The 9,256-nt window shown below is 52.7% G+C and overlaps 1 pseudogene; it reads right to left on the reverse strand.

Moving 5' to 3' along the window:
* Positions 1-367: 367 nt before the first annotated feature.
* LOC138847088 (A-type voltage-gated potassium channel KCND3-like) lies at positions 368-4,827 on the reverse strand (annotated as a pseudogene).
* Positions 4,828-9,256: the final 4,429 nt, after the last annotated feature.

Here is a 9,256-nt window from a genome sequence, read left to right on the forward strand (position 1 = left end):
CGAGGACAACCTCTCTGTGCACTAGAAATTGGAATTCAGGGAAAGAGCAGGGCAGGGAGGGTCTGCGAAGAGGAACAGGTGGGGGTCTGTGGGGAGCTGCTGGAGGCAGCTGGACCATGTCTCAAATGCCAATGTCTCAAATGCCAATGTAACAGTACAAAAAAGAGAAGGGCTTTCTGCAATGGTAGAACAAGTCTCCAACCAGCCAGGGGAGAGGGAAAAGTTTGCAGCGTTAGGCCAGCAAGACCTCCAATAAAGGTAAGAAGATTCCCAGAGTCATGCAGGTTACACCTGGTGATGGATCAGACAGCAAGTAGAAGCCACTCGCTTCTTTCTGAGGGGCCTGGGCAAAGGCAGAACACAAGGGTCAAGGGGGCTGAGGGGGCCGAGGGGGCCGAGGGGGCCGAGGGGGCCGAGAGGGCTGAGGGGGCTGCAGGGGCTGCAGGTTCAAGTCCTGGATCCAGCCCCAAGAGAGGGCATGTCTAGAGGGGAACGAAAACAGCATCAGGCCGAGCAAATGGAGAAGGTGCCCCATTTACACTGACCCTTCCATTAAAAAGCATTTTGCCAAGCACCTGCTATGTATAGCCAAGCAACGAGTCTAGTAATGGTGCCGACTGCCAATTCAGGTCAGAGTCAAAGCAGCCTAATCCAGTGCGGAGCTGCCCCACTGGGGTGGAAGGGAAGAGAAAGGCTGCCTTCCTATTACTCCTCTGAGCTGAGGGAAAACACTGCTCAAGGGTTCCTTCTCGTCCATTTGGTGTTCCCAGAGGCCTTCTGATGTGTGGGGAAGGGGAAGCAAGCTCGTTTCTGGCCCAGTGTGGAGGGAGGGGCTCACAGCCTGGGGAAACACAGCCCTCCCCAGCACAGGAGCCTGCACTCCTTGCTGCCCTCAGCCTGTCCCCATCTCCAAGAAAGAAAGTTTGAGGTCAAGACCAACTGCCCCTTGGTGTCAGATTCGATTCCTGAGCGATGCCAAAGGAAGGCAGCAGCTTCGTCAATGGCAATAAAACATGGATTCTGGCTATGAGCAACCACTCATTTCTAAGGCAGTATCTCCAAGCTGCCACAAGGGAGTGTTTTGTTCACAGCACTCCGTGTACCTAGCACAGCGCCCAGCAGGCTGTATTCACTGGCCTGATGCTGTCTTGACTCGCAAAATGACCAGAACAGAACATCACACCCAGAGGCCATAATAAAAAAAGTCACAGCCCTGAAGGTCTGACTTCTCTCTAGGGAAAAATCGAATCACCAGGATGCCACCAACTGAATTGTCAAAGACCAAATAAAAAGCTTCGTGAATTCCCCATTAGCAATATAACGCTTCCTGGTCTAAGCAAACACAGGCCCAGTTCGTGAATTGTGGAGGGTGTCACTTCTGTCACAGTGGGGCGTAGTGGCGCCCAGCAGCGGAAGCAGCAACCCCAAGGAAATCTGTCTCCATAAAGCTGCTCTGATGGGCTCTGATCCTGTTAGGGTGAAGATTGTCATCTCCCCTCCTGAGACCCCTGCCTCACATGGGGGCTACGCATGCAGGTCTGGGACCTCTGCCGGAGAGGGGGCCTGGGAGCGAGGGACCTGGCCAAGTCCCCTGCTGCCCCTCTGAGCACTTGTCTCCCGTTTGGATGCGGTTGCTGCTCCTGTGTCTGACCGCACTCAGACCTCACAGTCACCCAGGCCGGCCAAGTCACTCAATCACCGACTCAGGCTGAGAGAGACAGCCTGCTCCTCCTGCAGTGAGGAAAAAACCAACAAGGCACCTTGCTCTGCAGAAAGTCCAGTTCCAGAGTCACTTAGAGAAACCCTGCTCAGAGCCACAGAACCCTGGAGCCTCTGCCAGCCAGGCAGAGGAGAAAAGTCAGGCCAAAGAGACAACAGCCTTCGGATGCACTATGGAGAAGAATTACGAAGAAGGCGCCCCCTTCCAGTGGAAACCTGCACACTCCTCACAGCACTCTCCTTTCTCCCCACAGCCCTCTTCCTCCCTGTGGCTACCAGGATACACACAGCTGCAGGTTCCAGTGCAGCCACCTGCCCTGGTACTTCACAGCCCCAGGCAGGGAGCAGCTGGAAGAAGGAGCAGTCACAGTTGTTCTACAAAACACAAGACCCTGTCCCAAAGAGAAACACTTGATTCAAAGCCACAGGCCACTGACCCATCACTCCTGGGCTTTCACCTTTTGCGGCAACCTGCCTGGCAACCCCCCCCCCCCATCATCCAGGGCTCACCCGCAACCTCCCAGGTGCACCGCACAGGTGCTGACTTACCCCAGGGTGGTAATGGTGATGATGGTGTACCAAAAGGAGGCCAGGATGCCATGAACTTGATGGTGGAGGAGCCCTTCGTGGCGTAAAACATCACAGTGGCAAAGATGATGATGGCCATTGTGAGGGAGAAGAGGAGGAAACTGAGCTCCGAGGTGCAGCTCTCGAGCATGTAGCCCAGGATGTGCAGGCCCTGCGAGTGGCGGGAGAACTTGAAGATGCAGAAAACGCACAGCATGATGAACACTCCGGACACGTCCTTGTTGTCGGTCATGACCAGTCGATGTAACAGGGCGTGCTGGCCACCACGTCTATGATGCCCACGATGCTGCAATGAAGCAGTAGCGGCTTGGCGTGGCGAAGAGCTGCAGCAGGTACTCCACAGTGAAGATCATGACGCAGGCTGTGTCCAGGCAAAAGAAGGCCACCGAGGAACACTCACCACACAGCAGCTCCTTGCTCCTGGGCACTGTGTCACAGGGCACTGTCTCCACCATGTTGGTGGTAACTGAGACAGCGATGAAGAAGCCCATGACGGAGAAGAAGGCCAGGGCCAGGGTGCTGGTATGGGGGTTCTCAAAGGCGCGCCACATGGTCTGGTGGAAGCTGAGTGAAGGCATGGGCTCCTGGTTGTTCTCCGAGTCATTGTCGTCCATGAGGCACTCGGCCTTCTCCCTCTTGTGGTCCTTGTACTCCTCGTAGTAGCAGTCACCAATGATCTCGGGCAGGATGCTGTAGAAGGCCCGCTCGTCGTTGTAGGCCAAGATACACCTGTAGCAGGGGTAGTGCAGCTTGCTCGTGTGGTAGAAGTTGAGCACGCAGCGGAAGACCCTGGGGTCATGGTCGAAGCAGTACTCCTTGGCGTCCTCTTTGAAGAACTACTTCTCTGTGCTGTCCAGCAGCATGTCCAGGTGCTGCTCCAGTGTGGTCCTCCATGTCTGGAAGTGGCACCCATTCACATTCAGCATGGTCAGCTCACCCTGCCACTTGCTCTTGTTGGCGGGACCGGTACATGGGGCAGTTGGCCACTGGCATCCACCCAATGGTTGCCACCCGGGTGAAGGGCAGCCATGCCGACTCCCACACTCTGGCAGCTGTACGGACACTTGGCACACCAGCTTAGAGTCAGTCCAGTGACCCCTGGGGGGCAGGAGGAGAGAGCAGAGAAAGGGGTCAGTTCTGCTGCTGTGCATCAGGACGTGCCCTGCAAAATGGAACAGCACAGGCCAGGCTCAAGTGCCAAGTGCCCGAAGCCAGGGCAGCATCAGCACACGCAATCACCACCACTACCACCAACCACCACCGCGGGGAGGAGGCCTGGTTAATCTGAATCCTGACCTGCGTGGGGACGGTGCCCAGCACATGGCAAGGTGGCGCGGGGCTGCTAGATGTTGCCCACAGCCTGACAAATTGCCAAATTCGGAGGGGGCTCAGGAGCGTAAGCAGGGAAAGCCGCTTTCACAGGAAGACCTGGGAAGACGCGGGTTAATCATCAGCTCTGAAAGGTTATGGCGTTATTACAGATTTAAATTGGGAGAGACTCCCCTTCCTGCCTTCCCCAGGCAGCCAGGAGCAAGGGCTCAGGAGGCTTTGCATTCCAGTTCCCAATCAATCCTGACCTTGTGAAAACAAGTCACTGTCACCCTCTGGGCTTTGGGCCCTCATCTGTAAAACGAGGGAACTGGACAAGAAAGTGGCAAGGAACCCTCTGGTTCAAATAATCCCTGATTCTGCTGGATCCAAGACATCAAGGCTATATATAGCTCAAGTCTCACAGAGCCCTCGTCATGATAGTTGCCCATGCAAGGTGGGGAGTATCTGAGCTGGTTGCCGTGCTGATGGAGTTGGCCTGTGCCTGTTAGCAAAGGGAATTCTGGGCATTGTGGAATTGGGCATGTTACTGGCATCACTTGGAACCCAGGGTAATCCAAGGCCTTGTCCAAACCACAGAACCCTGCTCACCCCCTTGGGGAGTAGAGGGGGCCAAGCTCTCAGATGCTGGGCCCTGGACCTCTGCCCTTTACAACCCTGCAGTATCCCGGAATGGGGCTCAGAGTCACACACCTTGAAGGGGTCAGGTGGCAAAGAACAAGAGACTGCTGACTCAGCAGGCACCTTGTGTCCTGACTGGAGGATGCCCTTCCCAGGCCAATCTTGGGGGCTGCTCTACCCTGAGTCCCATCAACACCATGACCTACCCCTGCCAAGCTGAGCCCCAGCCCCTTCCCCGTGCTACCAATCTCCTCCGCTCCAAGGGCCCTGAGTGTTTAATACACCACTGTCAGAGGGATACTTGAGAGCATAAGAACACAAAAGGAATCTATTTCTTATCGTGAAGTTCTCTGGTCCCAAGGCCAAAGTTTTGCCTCACATTAATCCAGCACAATCTCTCTAAAGAAGGACGGGCAAGCACCAGGCTGTCTCCAGAGGCCCAGAACCTGTCCCCCTTATAAAAGTGCCCAAAACAGGGCAACTGCCCCATCAAGATTCTGTGTGTGGGGGTGTGTGTGAGAGAGCACCTGGAGTTTGAACAGGATACCATGCCAAGTCCACACTGGCCATGCATACCACACAACCATGCAGGCCTGATCCGGTTCAAGTAGGGCTTCTTCATGGCTCCTGCCACAGCACTCAGCCCTGACAGGCACTGACACCTCCTGGAGCCGGCCTGACTGAATTCCTGCAATACGCACAACAGTGCAGCCCCATTTCCAGCCAATGGCACTGCACATACCTCAGATGCCAAAGTTTTACTAGGACATGGACGCCTTACAAATGAAAAATCAGAAGCCATTTTTGTTTTTGGCAGAAGAGTTTGACAGCGGGAAAGAGGAGGGGGAAGGGAAGCTGAGGAAGAGACCTTCCAAACAGGTGAGCTCCAAAATGACAAAGGCAAACAGTACTGCAAATGGGAAGTACATCTTCCTCTGCTGCAGGGAGTCAACTATTAAAGAGCTTCTGTTTGGGGAGCAGAGGACCAAAAAGTGATCAGGCAGCCCATCCTGGGGTCGGACACCTAATCTGAGCATTGATGTGAGCCAGGAAAAGTGCCACATGCAGCAAAAGTGCCACGTCACCAAGATCTGCCCTTCAATGACCTCAGGGGAGAGCATCTGGAAACTGACTTTCCACAATCTCACATTGCATGGCATCCCTTATCCCAGAAAGGGGCTGGTCTGGGGGTAGTGCAGGGTTCCCATGCCCCTGGGGGTTTCTTTTGTGTCTACACGATTTGGGTAGGCAGGCATAAAACTGGCATCATGAAGCAAGCTGTGGATCATTGGGCCACAGGCCCAGGACACACACGCACACACACACACATGCACACACACTTTCCCAAACTCCTTTCCTACAGCCTCCTTAACAGGAAATGGGTACACGCTGCTAACCTTCTTCTGAGGGTCCCTTGTGAATTTGTATCCTGTTGCATTCAAACAATGACAAGAAAAAAGAGAGACATCGACTCCCCTCCAAACGCTGGGATGTCCACATGGGGAGATGTACACACGCTTCGTATGGAATTCACACGCCCAGCAGCCTTTCTGTAGACGTCAAACATCCAGGCTCCCTTGAAGTAAAGGTCAAGAAGGCATAAATTAAACCATCACGTATATTCATGCAAAACATGGCCATGCAAGCTTGGGCTTAGCACCATCACATTGTGCCTAAGACCCTGAGAAAGTTCATGTTGTGCTCTCTTAGGAAAGGTGCAGCACCATCCCTCCACTCTACGATCCTGGGGGCTGCAACCTCAGCCTGCTGCAGCCTTATCATCAGGGGCTGCCGGGAAGAAAGACAGAGCACCGTGGACTTGCCTCCAACGTCCACACTAAGCGCAGGAATTTAGCTGATTCCAGGTAACTTTTCTGTCCAAACCTTTCTGCCCACCACCCCAAGTGTAAGCACCTTGCAAAGCTGTCTTTGAACCCCCTCCCTGAGGGCTGCCTTTCCCCAGGCCACTCTCCTGAGGAGGTGGGGGGGGCATGGCACCAGCAAGGCAAAGAGCTGAGTCCAGCAGAGGCAGTGGGGCTGCGCCCTCTGCTCCCTCTGCCCAGTGGCTCCAGGCCCCACCAGAGAGCACTGAGCTGCCAGGCAGTGGAGGAAGCCAGGAGGAGCACCGGGAGCCTGGGTGCTGGAGGGTGCCCAGGATGAGGGCCTGCAAGGGGGAGTGACTGGGCACAGGTGTGTGGGTGTGTGTGTGTGTGTGCACACATGCAAAGGTGTGAGGGCATGAGGGCGTGTGTGTGTGTGCGTGTGTGTGTGTGTGTGTAGAGGGGTACACATGTGAGCAGGGGCCAGGGAGATGAGGCCGAGCCCAGAGCATCTCCCCAGTGAGTGGAGAAATCCTACGGTGTGCCTGGAGGTGGCAGAGTGTGCCTATGCGGGTGTGAGCACCTGTGTGGGTGAGGGTGGGCACAGAGGTGAGCATGGCAAGGTGAGCTCGGCTGGGGGCAGGGCGAGCAGCAGGGAGTGTGGTGTGCCCTTGAGTTCAGGGACATGTGTGGCTGGGGACCCTGGGAGAGGTGACAGGGAGCATTGGCAAGTGTGCTGGTAGGCTGTGTGTGCACCTAGCTGGGTGTCTTTCTCATCCTCTGTCCACCTGTTGGAGGCCAAGACAGGCCACCTGGCTTGGTGGATTCTGCCACCGTGCAAGGTTCCTGGCTCACCCAGGGCTCTCAGCTGCCACTGCCGAGGCTATGGAGGAACCAGGAGGGAACACACCACCTTTTACCTCATGTAAGAGCTGTGATCCCCTCCCAGGGCACCACTGGGATGTCAGGACTAGCCCTCCTATCCTGTCACATGTACCCAGGGCCCGGAACCAAGAGTCTGGACCTGGGAGTATAAACCATCACACCCGAGCCAACCCCTTTCTCCCTGGAGCAGGTCCTGCCCCTCGGACCCTCCCTGATGCCCAGAAATCCCTAGTGCCTGGTGCCTCAACCTGGGATAGGGAGACGGAGGTGACATGTGCCCACAGACACAGGTGCAGCTGTCAGGCCAAGACTCCCACCATCAGCTCCATGGTGCATGGAGGGTGCAGTCCCAGTCAGACTCCTAGCTCTGGCTTTTCCAGTGTCTAGGCCCAACACTCTGGAGGCTAGGCAGTCACATGCCTCAGCAGGGACCAGACCCTTGGCTTGAGCGATCCCAGTTCTGGTTGTAGAGAGGTGTGTGCTGAGGACGCAGACAGCAGGGCAAACCCAAGAGTGTGGTGCTGACTGGGATGAATGGGCAAGGGTGCTTCTAGTTTCTAGGGATCAGGGCTGGTGAGGGGTCTCCCTGAGTCCAGAGGTGCTTCTGGCTTGTGAGAACCCTTAGCCCCATTTCCTGCACAAGCCTGGTGATCTGAGCCCTTAAGGACCCCTGGCAGTTGGAGCCCCTCATCCATCTGCTCTCTTGTTCTCCCCAGAGTCCCATTGAGTCCATGGATAATAAAATAAATAATAATAATAATAATAATAAACAATAAAATTTATCAAGTGCATCAAAATGGATGCAACTGGAGGACATCATGTTCCAGAAATCAGCCAGAGAAATACAAATATCACATGTATTACCTTATATATGGAAGCTCACTTTTTTAAAAAAAATCAAAACACCAAAACAAGAAAATAAATGCCAGTGCATGTCCCTATTGGGGCATATATACTCCTATAAAACTTTGATGACCTTGACAGACCAATGGTTAAGAACATAACACTGGGCCTGGAATTGTGGCACAGTAGATTAAGCATCCGCCTGTGGTGCTGGCTTCCCATTTAGGCACCAGTGCAAGTCCAGCTGCCCCACTTCAGATCCAGATCCCTGCTGATGGTCTGCGAAAACAGTGGACGATTAAGAAAATATATTTTTTAAAAAAAAAATAACATTATATTGCTCATGTGGAACTGTGGCCTTCTCACCTTTTACCTGATAAATACTATGGTTAGTGGTGAAGTAAGCCTGTGAATATAATGTGGACTAAAATTATGTCTTGCACAAGTTGATGAAAGGAAGAGAAACCAAGGAGAGAGGTGATTGGGGAGGGAGAGATGGATGGAGAGATCTTCAGTCTGCTGCTTCACTCCCCAAATGAGCACAACAACCTGGGCTGGGACAGGGAGGAGCCAGGAGCCAGGAGCTTCTTCTGGGTCTCTCACATGGGTACAGAGAACCAAACATTTGGGCCATTCTCTGCTGCTTTCCCAAGCACATTAGCAGGGAGCTGGATCAAAAGTGGAGTAGATGAAACTTGAACCGGTCCCCCATGGGATGCCACAGCTTGGGACCACCTGTTCTTAAACTTCATATTAGCCCTATTACTGTAATATAAATTTGAAATATATTATCTAAAAATTGAAGGAAGGAACACAGGAAGGAAGCAAACAAGGAAAGAAAGAAGAAGGGAAGGAAGGAAGGGAAACACTGGGAGAGACAGTGTTGGAATGAGAGCAGATAAAAGGTAATATGGCTTTATTCTTAGAATCAAGCTATAAACTATATTGAAGAATTTGTTTAACCCTCAAAATATACACACATCCACCAGAGACAATGTCAGTGGTTAATGGAATCTTACAGAAAAAATAACCAAGCACACTACAGAGAAAATGAAAGATACAACATACACATTAGTAAAATTGTGTATTTGGAAAATTCTGACTTTTATAAAACTCTAAGTATGAAAATGTTTCTGTAGAAATTATCTAAAAAGTAAGATATACAAGTGTGAATATGTTACTGAAAAATACCCTAAACAACACATCATTTAATGTAACACTTAAGGAAGAATGCACCTTCCTAATACATTTTAATTTTTGTCTATTTTATTATATTTAGATGCTGTGCTAGGTTTTTTATTAATTTATTTGACAGATAGAGTCAGACAGTGAGAGAGAGACAGAGAGAAGTCTTCCTTCCGCTGGTTCACCCCACAAATGGCTGGCGCTGTGCTGATCCAAAGCCAGGAGCCAGGTGCTTCTTCCTGGTCTCCCATGTGGGTGCTGGGGCC

This window comes from Oryctolagus cuniculus, chromosome 19 (assembly GCF_051225735.1).
Source record: "Oryctolagus cuniculus isolate XC-2025 breed Fujian yellow rabbit chromosome 19, ASM5122573v1, whole genome shotgun sequence".
Lineage (NCBI taxonomy): Eukaryota > Metazoa > Chordata > Mammalia > Lagomorpha > Leporidae > Oryctolagus > Oryctolagus cuniculus.